The sequence below is a fragment of the Pleurodeles waltl genome, chromosome 5 (assembly GCF_031143425.1).
Source record: "Pleurodeles waltl isolate 20211129_DDA chromosome 5, aPleWal1.hap1.20221129, whole genome shotgun sequence".
NCBI classification, from domain to species: domain Eukaryota; kingdom Metazoa; phylum Chordata; class Amphibia; order Caudata; family Salamandridae; genus Pleurodeles; species Pleurodeles waltl.
The window spans coordinates 1,354,888,897-1,354,914,950 of NC_090444.1; the positions used below are offsets into that span (position 1 = coordinate 1,354,888,897).

The 26,054-nt window shown below is 49.8% G+C and overlaps 1 long non-coding RNA gene across 1 annotated transcript in view; it reads right to left on the minus strand.

Annotated features, from left to right (window-relative positions):
* LOC138296472 (uncharacterized) overlaps positions 1-26,054 on the minus strand; it is an 88,387-nt gene that overhangs the window by 5,407 nt on the left and 56,926 nt on the right. The window contains exon 2 of the long non-coding RNA XR_011203840.1: positions 17,753-18,026. This is a non-coding gene — a long non-coding RNA (uncharacterized lncRNA). The remainder of the gene's footprint in view (positions 1-17,752; positions 18,027-26,054) is intronic.

A 26,054-nucleotide genomic window follows, 5' to 3' on the forward strand; every position in this document is an offset into this window, starting at 1 on the left:
AGTGGTACCTAAAATAGCGACTGCCATGGGACTGACTCTCATACATTCCCCGAAAATATGCCTATTGGTGTAATAGCTGGACCTAAGCGATGGAAGATTCCATATAAGATTGCCCAGCTGGCCCTGCTGCTTGCAAAAAGAAGGGTAGCAATCGGATGATGAGAACCCAAAGCTTCCTCATATATCCATGGATGAAGGACCTGATCTAATAGGGGTCAGTAGAGGAACAACATGTGCGATTAGTACATACAGATGAGGGGTCAACAGCTGAAATTTTGGCTTGGGGACAGGTATTTGAGCTATTTAGAGGTGGGGACGATTCCAGTTCAGATTCCCTTGTGGAGAATGAGGGGTGAATGGCGAAATGGGATGATATTTGAATAAGAGCTGTGACAAACAAATGTGTGTTGGCCTTCTTAGGGGTGACAAGAGAACTGTTTTGTCTAGACGATTTGGTCCATGTGTAAATGGCTTGATTCCCTCAATTCAAATCAAAGTACTGAACGCTAGTGTTAGAAATGGGGTCTTTGGTTGGCAGTCAGGTTACCCCCTGTCCAAGCAAGGACCCTCACTTTAGTCAGGGTAAGTCACACACAATCCAAATTATCCTGTGCCCACCCTCAGGTAGCTTGGCACTGAGCAGTCAGGCTTAACTTAGAAGGCAATGTGTAAAGTATTTGTGCAATAAATCATACAATAACACATTATAGCACCCCGAAAATACACCACACAGTGTCTAGAAAAATATAGAATATTTATCTGGATATTTGCAGGTCAAAACGATCAAAGATGCAATAAGTAAATGTAGAGATATCACTGAAAAGTGAGATAAAGGGGGTCATTACGACCTCTGCGGTCTTTTCAGAAGACCACTGAGGCCGCGGGAGACAGAATACCGCCATTGCTGGCAGTATTTCTGTCTCCCTATTACGACATTTCTGCTGGGCCAGCGGACAGTAACAGTGTTACCGTCCACTGGCCCAGCGGAAATGTCACATCAACATTGCAGCCGACTCGTAATAGAGCCGGCGGCAATGCTGATGTGCAGCGGGTGCAGTAGCACCCGTCGCGCATTTCACTGCCCGAAATTCGGACAGTGAAATGCATGACGCGGCTATGCCTGGGGGCCCCTGCACTGCCCATGCCAAGTGCATGGGCAGTGCAGGGGCTCCCAGGGGCACCCCAAGTCCCCTTACCGCCGGCCTTTCCATGGCGGTGTGTACCGCCATGGACAGGCCGGCGGTCGGGGACTCATAATCCCCAGGGCAGCGGTGCTGGCACCGCTGCCCTGGGGATTATGACCGCCAGGCGGAATCCTGGCGGGAAAGTGGAGGGGCCGGCGGAATGGCCGTGGCAATTCCGCCACGGTCATAATTGCTAGCGGAACACCGCCAGCCTGTTGGCGGTGTTACCGCCAACATACCGCCGGCCGCCAGGGTCGTAATGACCCCCAAAGTGTCTTAAGTCTTTTAAAAACAAACAAAGGGGGTCATTCTGACCCCGGCGGTCATGGACCGCCGGTGCCAGGGTTGGCGGGAGCACCGCCAACAGGCTGGCGGTGCCCCGCAGGGCATTCTGACCGCGGCGCTTTGGCCGCGGTCAGAAGAGGAAAACTGGCGGTCTCCCGCCGGTTTTCTGCTGCCCATAAGAATCCTCCATGGCGGCGCAGCTCGCTGCACCGCCATGGGGATTCTGACACCCCATACTGCCATCCTGTTCCTGGCGGTATGGGGTGTCGTGGGGCCCCTGGGGGCCCCTGCAGTGCCCATGCCAATGGCATGGGCACTGCAGGGGCCCCCGTAAGAGGGCCCCACTTTGTATTTCAGTGTCTGCTTTGCAGACACTGAAATACGCGACGGGTGCAACAGCACCCGTCGCACCTTCCCACTCCGCCGGCTCCATTCAGAGCCGGCGTCCTCGTGGGAAGGTTGATTTCCACTGGGCTGGCGGGCGGCCTTTTGGCGGTCGCCCGCCAGCCCAGTGGAAATCCCAGAATCACTGCAGCGGTCTGACGACCGCGGTGCGGTGTTCTGGCGGGGGTACTTTGGCGGGCGGCCTCCACCGCCCGCCAAGGTAAGAATCAGGCCCAAAGTCTCTTTTTAGCATAAAGTACCTGGGGGCATATTTATACTCTGTTTGCGCCGGATTTGCGTCGTTTTTTTTAACGCAAATCCGACGCAAAACTAACTCCATATTTATACTTTGGCGTTAGACCTGTCTAGCGCCAAAGATCTTGGAGTTTGCGTCATTTTTTAGCGTGGACACCTTCCTTGCGTTAATGATATGCAAGGTAGGCGTTCCCGTCTAAAAAATGACTCCGAGGCATGTGCGCCGTATTTACACTCCCGGGCGGGTAAAAAAAAAATGACATCCAGCCACTTTAGCGTCATTTTTTAACGCCTGGTCAGGGCAGGCGTTAAGGGACCTGTGGGCTCGGAAGGAGCCCAGAGGTGCCCTCCCATGCCCCCAGGGACACCCCCTGCCACCCTTGCCCACCCCAGGAGGACGCCCAAGGATGGAGGGACCCATCCCAGGGAACTTAAGGTAAGTTCAGGTAAGTATTTTTTTTTGTGGCATGGGGGGCCTGATTTGTGCCCCCCTACATGCCACAATGCCCAATGACCATGCCCAGGGGACATAAGTCCCCTGGGCATGGCCATTGGGCAAGGGGGCATGACTCCGGTCTTTGCTAAGACAGGAGTCATTTCAATGGGGGTTGGGAGTAAAAAAAAAATGGCGCTAATCGGGTTGAGGCGAAAATTTTGCCTCAGCCTGACTTGCCCCATTTTTTGGCGCCCAAGCTCCATTTTCCCCTACGGCGGCGCTGCCTGGTGTAAGTCATTTTTTTTTTACGCACACCAGGCAGCTCCGCCGGCTAACGTCATTCCATAAATAAGGCGCCCGCATGGCGCTTTGGAATGGCGTTAGCCGGCGTTAAATTTATTGACGCACAACTGCGTTGGCACAGTTGTGCGCCAAAAAGTATAAATACGGCCCCTGGTTTGCGTGAAAAATCTCCACAATGGGCCGCAGAGAAGGAGAAGCGTGGAAACAAAGAGGGTGTGCGTCGATTTCTCGGGCCACACACGGTGATGCGTTGTTTAGTTTCCACGCAGGGATGGCTGTGCATCGATTTCCAGCACCCCGTTGTGGATCCTCTTCGGGTTGCATGGTTTTCAGACGCCCCGGGGTCTGTGCCTGAAATCCTGGGCTTGTGGAGCGGAGTCACAAGCGCTGCATCGTTCCCGTGGGCGTTGCGTGGAAATTTCTTCTGCACAGCAGGCTCTGCGTCGATTTCCCCTCTGGAAGTTGGGCCACGTCATCCCAGGTCGGCTGTGTGTCGATCCGGTGGGCCGTGCGTCGAAGTTCCGGTCGCAACACAGGTGCCGCGTTGATCTTCGCCGTGCGAATTCAGGCTGCAACGTTCCGGTTTGGCGTGCAGTGAATTTCTCACCGCGGGGCAGGTTGTGCGTCGTTTTTAGCAAGCTGTGCTTTGAATTTTCGCCACACATGAAGTCCAGTTGTAAGAGAGAAGTCTTTTTGGTCCTGAGACTTCAGGGAACAGGAGGCAAGCTCTATCCAAGCCCTTGGAGAGCACTTCTTCACCACAGCCAGGGAGCAGCAAGGCAGCAGGGCAACAGCAAGGCATCAGTCCTTCACAGAAAGCAGTCAGGCGAGTCCTTTGGGCAGCCAGGCAGTTCTTCTTGGCAGGATGCAGGTTCTGGTTACAAGTTTCTTCTCCAGGAAGTTTCTGAGTTGGAAGGGGCAGAGGCCCTGTTTATATACCCAAATGTGCCTTTCAAGTGGGGGAGACCTCAAAGAGTGGCTTAGAAGTGCACCAGGTCCAGTTTCAGTTCAATCCTGTCTGCCAGGGTCCCAGTAGGGGGTGTGGCAGTTCTTTGTGTGAGAGCAGGCCCTCCAACCTCCCAGCCCAGGAAGACCCATTCAAAATGCAGATGTATGCAAGTGAGGCTGAGTATCCTGTGTTTGGGGTGTGTGTGGGTGAATGCACAAGGAGCTGTCAACTAAACCCAGCCAGACGTGGATTGTAAGGCACAGAAAGATTTAAGTGCAGAGAAATGCTCACTTTCTAAAAGTGACATTTCTTAAATAGTAATATTAAATCCAACTTCACCAGTCAGCAGGATTTTATATCACCATTCTGGTCATACTAAATATGACCTTCCTACTCCTTTCAGATCAGCAGCTATCACTCAAACAATATATGAGGACAGCCCCAATGTTAGCCTATGAAGGGAGCAGGCCTCACAGCAGTGTAAAAACGAATTTGGGAGTTTTACACTACCAGGACATGTAAACTACATAGGTACATGTCCTGCCTTTTGCCTGCACAGCACCTGGCCCTAGGGGTTACCTAGGGCATATCTTAGGGGTGTCATATGTAGAAAAAGGGGAGTTTTAGGCTTGGCAAGTACTTTTAAATGCCAAGTTGAATTGGCAGTGAAACTGCACACACAGGCCTTGCAATGGCAGGCGTGAGACAAGGTTAAAGGGCTACTTACGTGGGTGGCACAACCAGTGCTGCAGGCCCACTAGTAGCATTTAATCTACAGGCCCTGGGCACATATAGTGCACAGTGTTAGGAACTTATAAGTAAATTAAATAGTCCAATTGGGTGTGATCCAATGTTACCATGTTTAAAGGGAGGGAACATATGCACTTTAGCACTGGTTAGCAGTGGTAAAGTGTGCAGAGTCTAAAAACCAGCAAAAACAGTGTCCCAAAAAGTGGAGGGAGGCAGGCAAAAAGTTAGGGGTGACAACCCTTAGGCTGTCAGGTCTAACACCTAGGAAGACATCCTTGTTGTAACTTAATGCTCAAAGCTTGAATGTCTTAGCACTTTGCCTCTCTACATAAGGCGGAACTATTCCATGGCACAGTCTGGTTGTTTTAACCTTGTACTAAATTGAATGCACAGTTTTCATTTGTTTGAATAACTAGTAAAACACAGTTTATAAAAAATTTGGGGATGTGTCCAAATCTATGTGTGTTGCAAACCACCGTAAGCCAGGGAATAGTAGTGTAATGCAGCAACGTGTGCAGCATACCGCTACTTCTGATTTATGAGTCCAACCTAGGCCACTCAAATTGGCTTTGTTTTGCTTCTTGTAACTGACATAGATCATTGCATCATGAGTGGTGCAATGCAAATATATATATGCATAATACAGTTTGGCCAGCTTAATTCAGCTGTAGGAAAGTTATGCTCTTTTGTATGTGATGAAGACAGCTCAGACAACCTTAAACTGTCTGTATGTAATGTTAGGTACTGTATTTCCTGCCTTTTAGATGCCTATGTGTAATTTTCTTTAGTAAATCATTGTTTAGCAGCTTAAGAGCAGATTCTCCACCACAAGTGTGGAATCTCTGCCCAAAGAGCGTACACTCCACACATGGAGTAGAGACTCTACATTTGGGGTGGAGAATCTGCAGTCAGGCTGGAACCCAACAATAACGTACAGGATAAGACAAACAGGAAAGAAACAGCAGGAAGGCCACAACAGGAAGCTCCTGCCAACCATTTTACAGTCATTCTGAGCCATCCCCACCTGCAAACAAGATCCTCTGCCATCCTGCTGCTCTGTGTACCTATCCTGTCCCCAACATGGCTGAAGGACTTGATGACAAGGCACCCCCTTTTAGCGAGCGTGAATTAAACATCTTGGCTAAGGGAATGCTTTATAATTGCCCTCAGCTTTATGGGGACCCCGAACAACAGCTGAATATTGCAGTGCACAACCGATTTTGGAAAGATATAGCAGTGCGTTGCAGTGCAGTCAGTGTATACCATTGGCGGATCAAAATGTGTAAGAAGCACTTGAAGGACCTGCAACACTGGACCAGGATTAAGGCCCAGGAACTACTGTCCTCCCAGCCACACGTACAGAATCCTCGCCTGAGCTCACTGTACCGGAGGATCCTGAGAACAGCCAGCCTGACCCTCCACACTCAACTGGAAGAGCATAAGCAGCAGAGACCTGGTATGCGCATGAAGTGCTTTTTGTGTCTGGTAGTATGATGTGAGTGGTGAAAGAGATGTCAATTCATGTTTATTTGTCAGCTTTCAGCCCATGTGTGTAATGATAACAGTACTCAAGGTCTCCTTAGAGCAATTTAAAGGATGCTTCATGAGGGCATTCTGGTACTTGTGTAGTAAATACAACTGGGGAAATTTTCACTTACAGGTGCATTTTAACGAATAAATGCAATTACAAAATTAGAACTAGTCTCCAAAGGACTCCATAACTGTTATATCCGATGGGGAAGGAAGGGCCTGCACAATGTTTAGTGTTGGTATGTGAGGAGGTTTGGGTGTTGGATGCTGTCTCATGCATGGTTTTTGTGTGTGTTGTTTGCAGTTTTCAGCCTGTGTGCGAAATAGTTACAGTATTTGTGAGGTCAAAGGCTCTTTAGAGCAATTTGAAGAATGGTTTATGAGGGCATTCTAGGACTTGTAGTAGATTACCAAAATCGGGGACAATTTAGCTTACAGGTGCATTTTAATGAATAAATGCACTTAAAAAATCAGAACTAGTCCTCAAAGGACCTCATAACTGCTGTATCCAATGTGGATGGAAGGGCTTGCATAATGTCTATTGTTGGTATATGAGGGGTTTGGGAGTTGGATGCTGTCTCATCATGCTTTGTTTGTGTTCATATGTTGAATAACATATTTTATGTTGATGAAGGAAGGGCTGACTTGGTGATACTTGTCGCAAGCAAAATGATAAAAACAAATCAAAGAGGACATACACACATCTTCATCATCTGCAGGGTCTGATGTTCTCTAGGGGTATTCCAATATTTTGACTCACATCTTTGACAAAGTAAAACTCAAGACCATGTCTCCGTTTACCCTATTTTGTAGGTATGTAGTGCTTCTGTATGCTCCACAACAGATGACATTTGAGAGTAAGCGTATGACTGTTGACACTGCACATTACAGGATAATCCTGGAACCCCTTTCAGGTGTGGCTAAATCCATCCTGACTGTGTCCTATCCCGAGTTGAGGATTTTTACATTGGAAACTAACCGCATTTCATTGTCCTGAAACTCACATCACACCAATGCTAAAGGTCAGGGTTAGTAAATATTGAAGAAGATAGAGAACAAACTTGAGACAGTTGGGATTCTGTGTCTAATATGATGACATTATGTGAAAATACACATATGTTTTATCTCCCAAAACATTACACTGCCTAGTGAGATCAAAGGTTTACAAAGCCACCACTTGCTTAATGTTGCTGTGAGCTCCTTTGTGATATGTACACAACTACATAATTGTTTGCCTTCTATTTCAGTGGACCCGGCTGGCCATTCGGACATCTACCCAGGACCGGGGGCAGGAGATTGGAACCTCTGCTTGTAGGTGGGTACGACCTCTCAATACACCAGTGAGGAGGAGGAGGAGGGAGAAGAAGACCAAAGCAGGGGAATGCACCCGCCCGGACGGTCAATACAATAACTACACCATCAGCCCAGGTGGAAGCTGTGGGCATTAAAGGGGGGGGGTGTTGAGCAGGACACTACCAGCCACTGGGGGGAAAGAATGTAGGTATCACCTGTCCCAGAAGGTCATGATTTTGATGTGATGTCCCCAGAGCAGGCCCCATTGCCATCTGAGACTACCACCAACCCCTTCCTAATTCATGAGTCCCCAATTCCATTGGGGCCTTCAGCTGCACCCCTGCCACTTCTCCCCCCCTCCATGTGCCCGACCAGAAGTGCTGAGGAAGGCACTTGCCCCTGACACCCCACATCCTTCTTGTTTGACCCAGAGCCCTCCATGTACAGTAATTCCTCAGGCTGCCTCACAGGAACTGATGCTGGCAACAGAGGTTGAGAGGAATGTGCCCTCTTGGATCTTACAGGATCAAAGATGAACTCGGTATGTTCCAAGAGGCACAATCCTGAGACATGGCTCACCTCAGTGCCTCCATCACTTCCTCGGGGCAGCTGTTTTGTCTGAGTTGGCCCAGAACCCCCACCACCATCACTGTTGTTGTGTCTCCCAGTTTGTCTTCCTTCTCTGTTCCCGTGCTACCCCTCCTACCGCTCATGTTTCCTACTCCCATGTGCCGTCTGGTCCTGCACTTGCCTGCCAAGAACAGTTCACAGGCACAGAGGATTTGGACATTATTCTAAGGGATGACAGTGAGGAGGGCCAATGACTGGACATTGTTTTGATAGTGGATGTTTTTTGTATTTATTGTATTTACCCCTTGTACATAGACTAGTTCCCCAGATGTTTCCTGACATGTTATATTTATTTTGCCCACCCCTTCTAAGTCCCTTTACACAATCTGATTTTATATTCTGTTTGATTTCCTTACTCCCTTTCAAATTGACAGTTTTTTTAAATTTAAAATGATATTTCAGGTAAAGTTTAAAAACTCTACACCTCTGTGTTCCATGTTTCATTATATTTGCTGTACTTCAACTATTTAAGTTACATTATTAGGTGTTTAGCTATGTTTTTAACTAGATACCTTGTACACAGATGGTTCTACTAATATACATATCTTACACACTATATTAACACATATATGACCTACAACCAGTTTAACCAATTGACCATCATCAACTATCACTCAACTCATTTGAAATGTGGAAGATATCTTATATTTACAAAGTGTAGTCAAAACATATCTAACATTGATTATGGGAGGCCCCTCTTGCAACTTCGCAATTATGGTGGTGATGATCTCCATGAGTAAGTGTGTTTAACATGTTGGTGCTGATGTGAAGATGGGTGTGGTGCCTGTGCCTGTACAGGGGGTGAGAGTAACTGTACAGGTGGGGGATGTGCCTGAACAGGGGTGTGATGGTGGCTGTACAAGTGGGGGATGTGACCGGACAGAGGGTGAGGATACCTGTACAGGGGGTGATGGTGGCTTTACAGGTGGGAGATGTGACTGGGCATGAAGGGGACATGACTGTGCAGTGGGGGTCATGTGCAAGGGAAGTGGTACCTGTGCAGTTTGTGGTACTGGTGACTGGGTGTGAGGTGGTCCAGGTAGATGTCTTGGGTCCCCTCCATGTGTTGACCGTGAAGGGTGACAATATCAATTTCAGCATGCCCCCCATCATCTTCATAGCCAAGGCATGGTGTCTTGCACTTTCTCCCCTATGGATTGCCATGATGTCAGTCTGTCGACCATCTGAGTGAATTAGCACATGTTCTGTAGTGAGTCTGACTTGTCAGTCAGAGCAGCCATTGTGCACGAATGCCCTAACTCACATCAGCCTGCTGATAGAAAACGTGTTCCTCCCCCTGGCCACCATGACCATCAGCCAGCCTCCTCCACATGGGATGGCCTCAAATACCACCAGCAGCAGAGGGGGTGGCATGTGGGAGGCTCTGGACCGGAGATCAATGCATAGGGGATACCTGCTCCTCACAAGGGGTGGTATGTCCCTCAGATGGTGGAGAGAAGGCCTAGGATACACTGTCATGGGAGAAGTGTGTAGAGGAACCAACATGTCTGACATGGACATGAGGGCTGTGAGGGGTTGATGGTTGTGTTGGAGTATGTGAATGCTGTGGCTGATTGGCTGACTGCTGGAAATGGGGAATCTTCAGGGGTGGGGTGGGAGGCAATGTGCTGGCTTGAGCAGGTGTGGGCTTAGATCTTTTGCCCAGTGGGCTAACAATGGTGTTCACGGGATCAGCCTTGTCATCCTCTGCAAACAGCACCAGATCGTCTTCCTCCTCCTCTACTTCCTCCTCCTCCTGCTGTAGAAACTTGCTGACAAGGCTGCTTAGAAGAGGAGTGAGTTTTCCCCTTTGATTGCCCGTCATCTGCCACTGGTCGATGTTTCCAGAAGCGAATCATCTTTCTCAGCACCTGAAAGGCAGAGGTTGCAACAGGATAAGTATTTACCTTAAAAAAACATGTGGTGCAACACAAGGGTTGAATAAAATGATCTATGCATCAACAGATTTTCCATATGTGATCTGGTTTGTGTACACCTACAAGTGACAGCTCACATCATAGCTCTGAGGTGTTCAATACAGATGTGCAATGCAGAAGCAAACTCACCACCTCCAACCACAGTTCTGTGTGGTACTGAGATCCCATTTGATATCAGATGCTGAACCTAGCTCCTCAAGTGTGTAGCAGAAGATGTGCTCCTTGACCCAACAGCTTGAGAAATAAATGACAGAATCATAATGTTCTGCATGAATTATATGTTTGCATGCACACTTGACACACACATTACTGATTATGTTGGGAGCATTTTATACACCCACTTCATATGCTATGCAAAAGTGGCTAGATGTACTAATGTCCTCCCACAAGGATTTGGGTATTGTGAATGAATTGGGATTCAATAGTTTACAAAACTATATGGCACAGTTACCTGGATGGTATTGGGTTTCACTACTGCATCCAGGATGTCTCCCAAACCCCTGGATGGTGTCTTCGGGGACATGAAGGATGTCCTGACAGCAGCTGCAGTGTGACATATATGACACATATGCCCATATTTAAGAGCAAGGGATATTGGCAATTATTTTACATGGATATGTCATAGGTATAGATCAGTGATCTGCAATTTATGGGTGGGGGAAGCATGTGGCCCTCCTGACCTTTACATGTGGCCCCATGGTCAACAGCAGCACTGGGCAGCTGTTGACTCAACAAGGCACTGACATCAACAAGATTTCACAATAAGAGGCAAATGTGTATTTTAAGGTTACTGATAGTTAAGTAAAGGAAGGTACCAGGGTGTCCTGCCCCACCTACTTTTGGATACCCCTTCATTTTTGGGGAAATCATGCATCATGAGTTTGATGTGGTCTCTTCAAATTTCTAAGGAAGGTTATTTCAACATGCAGACCTGTTTCCCCTTTGCACATCAGATCTCGTCAGTGCTTTGCAGATAGCAATGTATAGGGATAATTGTCAACCAAGAGTTGGGTAACTTTAATTCTTCTAACCCCTTCCCCCACAAACCCCAAACCCAGGTCAACAATGCCCATTGTAGCTTGGGAGGTCAGACATTTGTACTGTTCACTTCTTTTTTGTGGCCTATTTTCCCCTTATATATCAACAACATTATAGTCTAGTTTACCTGACACTGAATAAGGTTTTGTACAGCACACATCCTGAAGTCATGGATTCAAGGTTTACTGATATGTAACTATGGACGTAGATGGGGCAAAGTGGAAATCAACATTTGGCTAGGATCACACATTTTGGTTAAGTGGAAAAGCTGGTATGATCCCCACCTTCACTGGTTTCACATTGTGCAGTTCAACCACCAAATTATTATGTTTCACTTCCTCTACACTCACCTTAACACCCCCAAAAAAAAACTCCCCAAACACAACTCTGCTGGCATCAGTGCGGTCCTCATACACATCAATTACCATTCATGTTGGGCATTTGGATTTTGTTAGCAAGTATCCACATAATGGTCTTTCAAATCAGTTGTTTCTACTTCTCTTCATAAGTGACAATATGAGCAAAGAGGTAAGCACTATACTCACTTACTGTACATTTTGAGTCATCCTTTCATTAGGGGACATGTTATGAAGTGGTATACTGTTATGATGAGAGACAACAGTGATATGAGCCACACACCACACAGCTGACATTTAGGCCATTTTTGGGAGCATAGACATTTGGTAAAGTCATTATTACGTATATTTACCAGGGTCCCACATCCACTCAATGTGTGGTGTCTAACCGGATATCACATCCATAAGTGTAGCAGACATTGTTGTGGGCTGTGGTATTTTGGACAATGTCACAGGGCCTGCAATGATATGAGTGTTTTCAGTTTACATTCTAGTTAACACGTGATGCACAACATTACCTAGTTCAGTGCAAAGGTTCGGGACTGTTAACGGATGCTATGCAAAATATCTATGGGTTGTCTGATCACCATGTGGGAGTTTGGAAACTCTCCTGAGCATTTTTACATACCAGTTTGTGCTGGTGGTATGGGTTGATATGTCCCAAGACGTTGCCCCCCTGCTGGGGCAGGGACCACTCTGCAGTGGATGAATGTACTCTGGCTGTACACGACAACAAATGGGAAAAGTCATCAGACATAACCAAAACATGTTGAATATGTGCAGCTTGTCATCTACATGCCAACAGTAATGGTGAGTGAATGAGGCACATAATTGATTGCCATTTACCAATGTAATACACCTGAAGTGATGGGCCACTGTTTTCGATTGAGGAATCTTAAGTTGCCATTTCCATCACAAAGGATCTTGGGACTTGTAGTGCAATGGTATAAATGAGACACATGAGGGTGTAACTCACCATGCAATTTAAACATTTTGGGAAACCCAACCACAATCTCATTTGTAGTGTATCACAGAAAACTATCATTTCGTGCCACTGTTAGATTCATCACATATTACCTGGCACCACATTGAGGTCATCACTCACAGGCAGCCCGTGGAACAGGTGGGGGTCTATAGTGGTGAGAACATCCCTCGTAAGAGGGGTGAGATGGAGGCGGGCTCCAGTTGGTCCAGTAGGGAGCGCTCTGGCCACCTCTATCTTGCTGTACTTCTCCTTCATCCACCTTTTCTCAACCTACCAATTCTTCCTGATGTCTGTGACTGTACAGACATCCTCCCCCAATGCAGTGATTGTTGTAGCCAAATGCTGCCATATGGCTGCCTTTTGTGTGGCACTGTTGCTGGAGGGTGGTGACCTTGCAGTCTTTTGCAGTGCCTCACTATGAGCATGAGTATCATGGTGGTCTCAACCTCAGTATAATTTTTCTTCCTCCTCAAAGGTAGCATGTTTTCAGGCACAGAGCAGGCAGGTGTAGTGTCAGTGTGGAAAGACCAGAGCCTGGTATTAATAGTCTGCAGGTGTATGAAATTTGCAATCACTCCACTGCGGGTGCGGATTCTCTGCCCTGAGCACGTCAATTCTGCCCGGAGTGCAGAGTCTCTGCCCCAAATTAAAATACGGCACACCATGGCACAGGGTAGGGGACAATAGCATCATTTTTTTGACGCTATTGATGTACTCTGCAAGAGTAGCACCAGCATTTTGGAACTACTCCTGCAAAGTACATAGGGACCCATTATAAATAATGGGAGCCACTTTTTGACGCCTGTCCTGAGCAGGTGTTAAAAGTGCAGAACAAATGGTACAAGGAAGTCTCTTTGATTTCCTTGTGCCATATTTTTGCCCCCCCTTAACGGGGGAATGCACCTCCTTGCATACATAATGCCTGGTGCAGGCATAATGTGGTGCAAGCATTTACAAAGTAGCGCAATGCATGCATTGTACTACTTTGTAAATATGGTGTGGGGAAAATGCCACTTAAGTGCGGCCTTAGCGTAAAAATAATGACATAATGGCGGTGCTAAGGTGGCATTAGGGGCTCTTAAATCTGCAGCTTAAACTTTTGGTCTAATTTCAGACCAAAAGTCTAAGTTTACCTTTGTGAGTCAGGCCTTTTCTCAGCTATTCTGCTAACTGATGAATGATTTCCGAACGTATTTGCCTATCTGAATGAGTCACAAGTTTAGAAAGATAGATTGGTAATATAAATACCTATCTTGTATCTGTGGTAAATGTTAATAACATAAGATTTTGAGTCTCCTTCAACAACTTCAAGAACATTGTGTCAGAATAGACCAGGATTGACATTATGGCCCTCATTACAACCCTGGCGGTCGGTGATAAAGCGTTGGTAATACCGCCAACATGCCAGCGGTAACAAAAATGGAATTATGACCACGACGGAAACCACCAACACAGACAGCCACTTTAACATACCGACGGCCACGGCGGTAGCAACATACACCGCAATGGTAACTGCTAACAGCCAGGCGGAAGACAATGTATTGCCCACTCTATTATGACACACCAATCCGCCAGCTTTTCTGGGGCGGTACCAACGCCATCAAAAGCACAATGGAAACAGTACACAGAAGGGAAACGACTCACCTCTCAACACTCAAGGAAGAACCACAACGCCATGGAGCCCGAACTGCACATCTTTCCAATGCTGGTCTACCTCCTCCTACACCAGGAACACGAACAGCGGCGAAGACGACATCGGTGAGAACCGCACCTAGCACACAAGTGGGGTGGGGGAGAGAGGACACATACACGCAACACCCCCACCCCCACCAACATACGCACAAACAGATACAGTAACATAACATATTCACCCCATACCCCCCACAAATAATGCAAGGACAAAAGGAATTGATTAAAGTGAGTATAATATTACAAATTGAGATAAATACGCCCATAAAGCACTAAACAGTATGTACAATATATACAAATGGAGGAACAATGCCCACTCCAAAATGTCCGGGGCCCACAGGGCCATAACACATAGGCCAAGGCAACACTTGACTGCTGCCTCAAAACGGAGAGAACACTGCAGGGATCAGGTCGAAAACACAGGCACCTCAGGGGGGCAGGGAGTGGGGGGGCACCTCTTCCAGAAAATGGTACAACGCCACTGCTCCTGGAAGGGGCAACATGCCCTCTACGATGTCCTGGGGAGTGCAAGGCCACAGTCTCTAAAGTGGGTGGTTTGCCCACTGCTTGGTCCTGGGGAGTGCAAAGCCATAGTCTCTCTAGTGGGTGGTTTGCCCACTGCTTGGTCCTGGGGAGTGTAAGGCTACAGTCTCTCAAGTGGATGGCTTCTCCACTGGTTCTGTTGTGGGCCTTGTGCCCAGTGTGCTTCATCCTGGCAAGGAGGGGGTGAGTGGATGGCCTCTTCCACTGTTTCTGGAGGGGGCCTTGTGCCCAGTCTGCTTCATCCTGGCAAGGAGGGGGTGAGTGGATGCCTTCTTCCACTGGTTCTGGAGGGGGCATTGTGCCCAGTCGGCTTCATCCTAGCAAGGAGGGGGTGAGGGGGATACCTTCTTCCACTGGTTCCGGAGGAGACATTTTGCCCTGTGATGCTGATCCTAGATGGTGCAAGGGCACAGTCTTTCACCTGGGTGTGACACCAACAGTTGTTTAATGGGCCAGGACGCACTACAGCCCATGTAGGCATGACTACACACTGCCCGCCGGCGGTGATGGCTGCTCAGTGGATGGCAGTTGCGGGGCTGGTGGCGGTGCTGTCAGTGGTAGGGGGAAGCTCCAGCCCTTCCCCTGCAGCCTCGGATGGCTACCCACTGGGGCTGCTGGCAGTAGTGCTGCTGGTGGTGCAGGTGGCGTTGCTGGCAGCGGTGCAGGTGGTGGTGCTGTCAGTGGTGGGGGGAGGCTCTAGCCCGTCCCCTGCAGCCTCGGATGACTGCCCACTGGGACTGCTGCTGCTGGCAGTGGTGCTGCTGGTTGTGCAGGTGGCTGTGCTGGCAGCGGTGCAGGTGGCGGTGCTGTCAGTGGTTGGGGTAAGCTCCAGCCCGTCCCCTGCAGCCTCGGACGGCTACCCACTGGGGCTGCTGCCAGTGGTGCTGCTGGTGGTGCAGGTGGCGGTGCTGGCAGCGGTGCAGGTGGTGGTGTTGTCAGTGGTGTGGGGAGACTCTAGCCCGTCCCCTGCAGCCTCATACAGCTGCCCACTGGGGCTGCTGCTGCTGGCAGTGGTGCTGCTGGTGGTGCAGGTGGGGGTGCTGGCAGCGATGCAGGTGGCGGTGCTGTCAGTGGTGGGGGTGGCTCCAGCCCTTTCCCTGCAGCCTCAGACAGCTGAAGTGCCATGGCTGGTGTATGGCCAGATGCTGCTCCAGCCCCAGGCACCAGATCCATCCTGCCTGCAGCATCAGTTCCTGTTAAATTGGCCTTGGCAGCTGTTGTCCCCTTCCTGCCCTTGGCAGATGGTGGTGCCTCCTTGCTTCTGCCAGCTGGTGTTCCCTTCCTGCTCTTGCTGGCTGGTGTTCCCTTCTTCCCCTTGCTGGCTGGTGGTGCCTCCTTCCCCTTGCTGGCTGGTGTTTCCTCCTTCCCCTTGCTGGCTGGTGTTGCCTTCTTCCCCTTGGTGGCTGGTGTTCCCTCCTTCCCTTTGCTGGCTGGTGATGCCTCCTTCCTCTTGCTGGTGTGTGTCCTCTTCCTGCCCTTACTAGCTGGTGGACCCTTCTTGCCCTTGGCAGGTGGTGCAGGCACACTGGCTGTACTGACGGGTGCCTCCTTGGAGCCTCTCACACATGCAGTAGCTGTAGAAACTACAGTGGCCGTGGACTGGGTGGCTGAGGTGCTGGACTGGGTTCTGGCCACCATTGCCCGAAGTGAAGGACGGGGGAGGAGCAGAGAATAGGTCAAGGATGTAGAGGAAAAGCCTTTTAGGGACACTGGGGCTGGAAGAGGGTGCAGGTTTGGGAGTGGAGGAAGAGGGAGTAGTTGTAGGAGGTGTCTGTCTGCTGTGTTTGGGTGCAGGTGCAGGTGCAGGTGCATGGGCTGGATGCTGTTGTGAGGTGGATAGCTGTTGGGTGTCTGAGTGCTTGCGGTTGTGTACTTTGGGAGGAGGGGGCACAGACACAGCGAGAGAGGACACCGGGGACGTGTGCATGGATGTGGGGGTCGTGACTGCCAGTGAGGGGTGTGTTGTGATAGGTGTGCTGGTGATGGAGGTAGTGGATGAGGATGTAGTGCATGCAGGTGTGAGTTAAGATGCTACTGGGAAGGAGGTGGACGAGGAGGAGGAGAGGGACACAGTGGAGACAGTGGATGTTGGGGTCTCTGCATCTGGATGGTGCTTGTGTGAGTGCCTGCGGGATGAAGTGTGGTACTTGTGTTTGCCTAAGCCACTTCTGTGTGTTTATTTGGGTACATGCTGGTCTGATGGTGTGCTTGGGATAGGATGGGGTTGAGGGGAATGGGAGTGGGTAGCGGAAGTTGGAGGGGGAGGCTAGAGACAGGGACAATGGCTGCCATCAGTGAGTTGGCCAGAGCCTGGAATGCTCTCTGTTGGGCCGCCAGAGTAAATGTCCTCCAGGTATGCATTTGTTTGTTGCAAATGACCTGCGAGACCCTGGATGGCATTCAGTATGGTTGACTGCCCAACAGAGAGGGATCTCAGAAGGTCAATAGCATCCTCACTGAGGGCAGCAGTGCTGACTGGGGTAGGGCCTGAGGAACCTGGGGCGAAGGAGATGCCCGCCCTCCTGGGTGAGTGGGCAAGGGAAACTCACTGAGGGTCTGCTGGGAGGGTGGTGCTGGTACGGGGTGGTCGCTGTACCTGTTGTTGGGGTGGGCACAGAGGTTTCTGCCACTGCCAGGGAGCTTCCATCGGAGGAGGTGTCGCTGTCTGAATTGTCCCTCCTGTCTCCATCGTGGTGCTCCCCTCGCCCTCCGTCCCACTGGTGCCTTCACCATCGGTGGATTCGGCCTCCAGGCACATGTGGGATGCAGCTCCCTCAGTCACCGGTGCCTCTGCTCCTCTGCCAGATGATGATAATGCACACACACAAGGACAGGGTGACAAAACAAAATGTGGGGGGAGAGACAGGATACACTTGGTCAATGCCAGCAACAACACTACCATTGGCATACACAACTCAGAGGGATTAGCCCTATGCACTAGGCCATGCACTACCAGTTACAATGCTGGTCACCAGGGCATGGGGTACAATGCCTAACACCATTAGCTGCACACCTGAAACCCACAGGGCCCTGCCCAGTGGTAGATGTCCACTAGCAGTATTGGGGTTGGAGTGCATCTGAACTTGCCCATCATGGAACCTACCCTGCCATGTTTGCTCTGGCCTAGGGGCACCCACAGACCCACATCCTCCGCCCAGGTAACACCTTAACACTGGCAAAATCTTGAATCTGCATCTGTACTCACCCCCTTGTGGCTGCTGTGATGCTTTCAAGCTCCCATCCAACTCCGGATAGGCCACCGCCAGGATGCAGAACATCAGGGGGGTCATGGTACGACAGGCACCCCTTCCTCCTAGGGAGGCCAGCTCTAGCTGGGCCTCTGCCGTCTTCCTTGCCCAGCAGTGCAGGTCCTCCCACCGTTTGCGACAGTGGGTTCTCCGCCTGTCAGAGACCCCCTGGGTCCGTACCTTCTTGGCGATGGCACGCTAAATACCCTTTTTCTGATGGGCACTGACCTGCTGAAAAAGACATGAGAAAAGGTATTATTCATCCGTCCGGACTGTTATACTCATGGCCCACCATATACCTCCCATCCCCTTATGCACAGACATTGTATGTATGTATATGGGCATTTATATAGCGCGTTCCGGCCTTGGCATCGAAGCGCTTGAGGTACATAAAGGATAAGAAGACGACTGGAGCCAATAGCCCTACTGAGGAAACAGCCAGGTTTTCACCCTTTTCTTAAACATCGCGAAGTTTTGTTCTTTCCTGATATCAAGAGGTAGACCATTCCAATATCTGGCAGCCGCCACTGTGAATGCTCTATCTCCCCACCTAACTCTGCACATCCTACAGACCTGGATCAGAAAAGACTTCTCCGATCTTAGGGCGTGTCCTGGACAATACCATCTGAGTCTGTCCACCAAGTGTTCTGCACCAACCCCATATAGTGCTTTAAAGGTAAGGCAAAGAGATTTAAAGATAATCCTCTTGCCCACCGGCAGCCAGTGAAGAGACTTTAGGCTAAGGGAAGCCGGAGCTAAATGTGGGAGTGCCAGAATCATACGAGCTGCATTGTTCTGAATTAATTGCAGTTTCCTCACAGTGCACTCATCAATATCCAGCAGCAATGAATTGCAATAATCCACTCTGGACATAATCAATGCCAACATAACCGTGATTCTTTCCTCCTGCTTCAAGAACGGTAACATTTTCCTAAGGATTTTCAGGGTCCAATAACAAGACTTCACTAAGGCATTAACCTATGGTTTAAAACTTAATGCTTCATCAAAGATCACATCTAGGTTTCTAGTAGCTCCACACGGGACTGGTAGTTGCCCACAATCATCCGGCCACCATTGCGGCCCCCACAGATCCTTACTGCAACCGTACAGGACAATCTCCGTCTTGTTGGTATTGAGCTTAAGCCAATTCTGTCTCATCCACTGATTAATATCCTTCATGCAGCTATTAAACTGCTCTGCCACTTCCTCCCAGTTGCTCCTAGACACTGGAATGATGATCTGAGTGTCATCCGCATAGGAGGAAGGCATAAAACCATAAGATCGAATAAGTCTTGCCAGGGGGGCCACATAGACATTGAAAAGCGTAGGACTCAATGCCAAGCCCTGGGGTAACCCACATGGCAAATGGAAGGCCGGAGCTTTAAAACCTTCCCAGCTAACAATGTTAGATCTGTCCCTTAAAAATTACTCCAGGATTTTAAGCACGGCCTGTCTTATTCCAACATTGTGGAGGCGAGATACCAATATATCGGACGAGATGGTATTGAATGCCGCAGAGAGATCTAATAGCACAAGAACTGCGCCCTGGCCCTCATCCAGAAACTTCCGGATGGAGTCAGAGGTAGTTAATAGCGCTGATTCCGTGCTATGAGCCGTTCTGAAGCCATGTTGTGACTGATCTAGGGCTCCAGCCTGATTAAGAAACATAGATAGTTCATAATTAATATGTTTCTCAAGTATCTTCTCTAGTGTCGGTAACAAGGAAATAGGTCGCAGATTGCTTAAGTCAAAGGCAGTATAATCTGCCTTCTTTTTAAGGGGAATTACAGTGGCCTGCTTCCATGTGGAGGGGTATACCCCTGTGGATAGTACATCCATAAAAATGGAAGTAAGTTTTGGAGCCACCACGTCAGGAATCATCTGCAAAATGCTGAGTGGACAGGGGTCCATAGTTGAGCCCGATTTAATCCCCATAAGGATATCTTTAATCCTGTCTGGCATCAGCGGGGAGAAACATGTAAGCAGCGGGATATCCTGATTTGGCGGCTCCAGGTGGGTAATCCCAGAGTCCATCAAGGGGAAGTCTTTATGTATTTGCCTAATTTTAGTTTAAGAAAATACAGCTATTTGATTACAAGTTGCCTGAGAGTTTGACGAGGTTATGGGGGGAACAGGAGGCGTGATAGGCGAACAAACTACCTTAAATAACTCTTTAGGTGCAATAGGTGCATTTTTAATTTTAGTACAAAAGAAAGCAGTTTTAGCCTCAAAACAGACTACCTTGTAAATTTTTAAAACACTTCTTAATTTCTCCTCTGATGCGTTAGGGTCAAGCTTCCAACATCTTTCTTGTTGGCGGTACTTCCTCTGGAGTACCTTCAGATCACTTTTAAACCAAGGCCAGCTACTTTTCTTGGGTCTACCCTCCGGCTTTATTAGTGCCGGGGCCAGTTTGTTCATGGCAAGGGCTAAACCCGAGTAAAACACTTCCAGAGCAGGCAAATGAGAATTCCCAACCGCCTCCCAACCTTCCTTTACTGCCGGGCCCAGCTGAGACTCTGTAATTTTATTCCGTAGTCTCAGTGATTTATTAACTGATTTTGGGGGTCATTCCGACCCCGGCGGAAGCCGCCCGCCTGGCGGGAACCGCCAGAAGACCGTACCGCGGTCAAATGACCGCGGGGGTCATTCTGACTTTCCGGCTGGGCTGGCGGGCGATCGCCAGAAGGCCGCCCGCCGGCCCAGCGGGAAAGCCCCTTCAACAATGAAGCCAGCTCCGAATGGAGCCGGCGGAGTTGAAGGGGTGCGACGGGTGCAGTGGCACCCCTCGCGATTTTCAGTGTCTGCTAGGCAGACACTGAAAATCATTATGGGGCCCTGTTAGGGGGCCCCTGCACTGCCCATGCCTGTGGCATGGACAGTGCAGGGGCCCCCAGGGGCCCCACGACACCCGTTCCCGCCATCCTGTTCCTGGCGGTTTTTACCGCCAGGACCAGGATGGCGGGAAGGGGGTCGGAATCCCCATGGCGGTGCTGCGAGCAGCGCCGCCATGGAGGATTCTTTGGGTCAGGGGTAAACCGGCGGGAAACCGCTGGTTGCCCTTTTCTGACCGCGGCTTTACCGCCGCGGTCAGAATTGTTCATGAAGCACCGCCAGCCTGTTGGCGGTGCTTCCGCGGCACTCTGCCCTGGCAGTTTTCAACCGCCAGGGTCAGAATGACCCCCTTTGTCTGTTGGCTAGGGGACCTCTTCAAACTTTTGAATAAGAGAAGGTGGTGATCAGTCCAAGGCAAGGGAGTATTGGACACCGATACCAAATCTTCTGGGAGAGAGAAAATCCCATCAAGGATATGCCCTGCCTGATGAGTAGCCAAAGTGACCGAAAGAATCCAATCAAATGATGCCATCAAACTCACCAGCTCTCTAACCTGGGGAAGCTGAACATTATCTAAATGTAGATTAAAATCACCCAGAATAATGCAATTAGATGCCGCAATCATAGGTTTAATAAGACAGGGCCAATCTAGCAAAAACAAAGCAGCAGAGCCTGGAGGTCTATATATCAAAAGGCCCTCCATCAGAGTGTAATTATTCTGGCGAATTTTAAAGTACATGCCCTCACAAGACTTATGGGGGGAATTAGCTGGTTCCCATTGGCAGGACAAAGTAGATCTGCAAATCATGGCCAGCCCTCCACCCATGCCCATTGGCCCACCAAACATGCAGAATCCTACCCAGGACCCCACAGCCCCCCCCACACGGGCTTACACACACAGCACTCCATACATTCATGCCCCACGCATCGTGCTCACAGTGTACTCACCTGTTTGTCTGGAGGACCATAAAGTAAAGGGTACTGGGGTAGGAGCCCATCCACTAGTCTCTCCAACTCCATGGAAGTGAAGGCAGGGGCCCTTTCCCCAGACACTCGAGCCATGGTCGCTTCCAGACACAGGGCACAGCAGCACTTGCAGTGTAGGTCCTCTCCTGTTGAAGGTCAGGTAGCAAGTGAGGAACATATAGAAAATGGCGTCACGTCCACGGCGGTGCGTACCGTCACCGCGGACGTACATCACCATTGGCTCCTGGAACCCATAGGCCCCATTGATAACCAATGATGTGTTGCACGTTGGTCGTCGACCGCCTCCCGCAACGGCGCACGTCAGCGGAATTACCTCATTTCCACTTGTCGTTTCTCACAGGTCAGGCGGCTGCCATTTCAGGGGGGGGAACAGGCCATGGCACCTAACTGTGTCACAGCAGACATAGGCACATCAACCGACCTACATGTTCACATTAAGTTTCTGTAAAAAAAATGCAAGGAATATTAATCTTAGTATTTGTTTGATTATGACCATCTGCTCACCGTTTTTCACCCTGGACTTCAACTGCTGAGGATGAATAGGAGATGGAGACATACCCCTGTGTACAGACCCCTGGTGGACCTGGTGACAATAGAGGACAGGAACATTATCCTAGCCTACAGACTTGATAGGGCACAATCCAAGAGGTGTGGGCCCAATTGAAGCCAGACCTGATTTCAGCTATCCACCACCCCACAGGTATCCCCCCTTTAGTGCAGGTCCTGTCAGTGCTCCATTTCTTGGCAAGTGGTTCCTTCCAAGCGACAGTGGCCATGGCATCAGGAATGTCACAGCCTAAGTTCTCAAACATGCTGACTAGAGTGTTGACTGCCCTGATGAAACACATGCGCAGCTACATCGTATCCCCCCCGGGATGGAGGATTTGGCCACAGTGAAGGCTAACTTCTATGCAATGGGACATATCCCCAACATCATTGGTGCTATTTATGGTACACATATTGCCTTTTTACCCCCCCGGAAAAATGAATAGGTGTTCGGAAATCGAAAGAGCTTTCACTCTCTAAATGTGCAGATAGTGTGCCTGGCAGACCAGTACATCTCCCATGTCAATGCAAAGTATCCTGGCTCTGTGCATGATGCCCTTATCTTGAGGAATAGCAGCATCACATATGTGATGTCCCAACTCCAGAGGCACAGGGTGTTGGTAATAGGTGAGCCCATGGTCCCCACGCAGTGTCTGTTGGTATATGGGTGTGGGGTTGGCCCTAAGGGTGAGTGTGTGGCTAACAGGTATCCCTCGATATTTACAGGTGACTCTGGCCTCCTGAAGGCCAGATTCCGGTGCCTCCATCTGACAGGTGGATCCCTGTGCTACTTACCCAAGAAGGTGTGCCAGATCATCGTTGCATGTTGCATGTTGCACAACCTGGCTTTGAGACGGCAGGTGCCTTTTCTGATGGAGGATGAGGCTGGAGATGGTCATGTGGCAGCGGTGGAGCCTGTGGACAGTGACGAAGAGGAGGCAGAGGAAGAGGATGTGGACCACAGAACTACTATAACTTAACAGTACTTCCAGTGACACACAGGTAAGACACTGTAACTTCACCTTCCATTGCAGTTTTGTGTTGGACATTGTACATGGCAGCCTGATTTTCTAAAATCAATAGCCATTTACTGTACCCTTTGGCATTTCTATTTTCAGATATCTGTGCCCCACTCTGGCTCCTGGTGTGTTTACTGCTGCCCACTACAGGTCATACCTATGTATATATAACTGTACATTTGAATTGCAATGTTTACAGCTTGTTAAACTAATACATTTTTCAATCAATTGACAGACTCCATACTTGTATTAGTTCCAAGGGTGTCTATTTCTGTGATAATAATAAGTGTATGGGTCATTGCAATGGGCTGGGTTGATGATGGAGGAATGTTCAGGATAGAGTCCAGTCTCTTGGTATCACAGATACATTGTCCAAGGGGGCATAGGGAGTGGGGCAATGGCAGTTCATGGTGGACAGGGTGACATAGTGGGACACAAGGGTGACATTCAGGGGAGTCTTATTTCCTGTAGGGGGTCTTGGCAGTGTTCTCTGGCTTCTGCCTGGATCGCAGGGACCTTTTGCGTGGTGGCTCTCCTTCTGCAGGGGAGGGACGCTGGTGGCCTGTTGTTCCTGTGGTGGGGCCTCCTGTCCACTAGCGTCAGCGGAGGTGGAGGGCTGTTCATCGGTGTGGCTAGTGTAAGGGGCCCGTTGGTGTGCTACTGCCTCCCTCATGGTGTTGGCAATGTCTGCCAGCATCCCCTGCAATGGTGACCAGGATGGTGTGGATGTCCCTCAGGTCCTCCCTGATCCCCAGGTACTGTCCGTCCTGCACCTGCTGGGTCTCCTGCAACTTGGCCAGTATCTGGGAATGGTGGTATGGTCCCAGGATGTTGGTGAGTGCCTCGTGGAGAGTTGGTTCCCCTAGCCTGTCCTCCCCCTGTCACACAGCAGTCCTCCCAGCTTCCCTGTTGTCCTGTGCCTCTGACCCCTGAACGGTGTGCCCACTGCCACTGACCCCAGGTCCCTGATCATCCTGTGTTTGTGGGGTTGCCCGAGGTCCCTGTAGTGGTGGACATACTGCTGATTGACGTGTCCCGGGGACAGAGAGATGGGCCCGCTGGGTGGGTGCTGTGCTGGTGTTTCCCGAGGGGGGAGGCTCTGTGGTGGTTTGGGACTGTGGCTGGGTCACCGACTGTCCAGAGGTCCCTGATGGGCCAGGTTGATCATCCTGATCCAGGCGTTCAGAGGTGCTGTCATCACTGAGGGCCTCTTCTGGGGGGTGGGGGACTGGATGTTGCTGGCACCTCCTCTCCGGTGACGTTATGTGGGGGTCCTGTGGGGATGTAAATGCAGTGTTATTGTTTCTGCATGTGACATCTTGTGCATGGGTATGTTCCCCTCTATGGTTGTTATTACCAATGCAGCTTTGGCTTGTGTGAGTTGTGAATTGGTTGACTAAGTGACTGTCACTAGTGCGCATGCTGTGGTGATGGGGGTCAATGCAGGTCTGTGATGGGGGTCCATGCATTGGTGTTGCATACAGGGATTGGTATTGCGATGGGTGGGTTGTGATGGTGGAGTATATGTGAGGTGGTGGAGTGATGGGGGTGAGGGAAGAGGTAGGAGTTTGTGATGGCATGCAGGTTGGGTATGGGGGAGTAGTAAAGATTTGGCTCACCAGAGTCCTTTCCTCCTGCTAGTCCTTTCAGGCCCTCAGGATGCATGATCGCCAAGACTTGCTCCTCCCATGTTGTTAGTTGTGGGGGAAGAGGTGGGGGTCCACCGCCAACCCTCTGTACAGCTATCTGGTGTCTTGCAACCACGGAGCGTACCTTCCCCCGTAGGTCGTTCCACCTCTTCCTGATGTCATCCCTTGTTCTGGGGTGCTGTCCCACGGCATTGACCCTGTCCACGACTCTCGGCCATAGCGCCATCTTCCTAGCAATGGACTTCTGCTTCACCTGTGATCCGAAAAGCTGTGGCTCTACCAGGATGATTTCCTCCACCATGACCCTTAGCTCCTCCTCTGAGAACCTGGGGTGTCTTTGTGGTGCCATGGGTGTAGTGCGAGTGTGTGTGGGGTGATGTGTTGGGGTGTGTCCTGTGAGATGCGTGGATGGTGTATGGGTGATGGTGTTCTGTGGCTCTGATTCAGTCGGTGCTCCTGATGTGTGTCTCTCTCTCTCTGTTGTCAATTCTTTTAAGTCGTAAAGGGTTGTGGGTAATGTGGCTGTGTGTTTTATAGTGGTGTGGGTTTGGTGTGTGTATGTGTGTCAGGTGTGTGTTCTTAAAATTGACCAATGTGGTGCTGTTTTGTGGGTGTGTGTGTATTTTGAGCGCGGCGGTATGTACTGCCAATGGTTTACCGCGATTGAATGTCCGCCATTTTGATTTGTGGGTCATAATGCTGTGAGCGGATTTCTGTTGGCATAACGGTGTGGGTTTTGGTAACACCAGTTTATCACTGACCTTTGGGCTGGCAGACTTGTGTGTGTGTCTGTATAGTGGCGGATTTCTATGTGTGTGTCATAATACGCGTAGCGGTATACCGCCGCGGTATGTTTGCGGCAGTCAGCATGGCGGAAAACGCCACTTACCGCCAATGTCAAAATGAGGGCCTATGTATGCATGCATATTGTCATAGCGGGCGATCAAGAAATCAGAAAAGACTGTATGGAAATTACTTCTCAATCCCAGGTTGCAAAATCAACAGCATCATGCTCTGGGGGGAAATTATGTGCCCAGGGAGTAAATCCACAAACACATAAATCACCCCATCCTATACATCGTCATGACTCATGGACCTCTTCCTCTGTGCTGATTACAAGACAACTGTGGTAGTGTGTATCATAATGTGCTGAAAAGTAGATGTTTTACAGATGAAGAGGATAATGTCCTCATCTGATATGCCATGGAACATTATGCCTACCC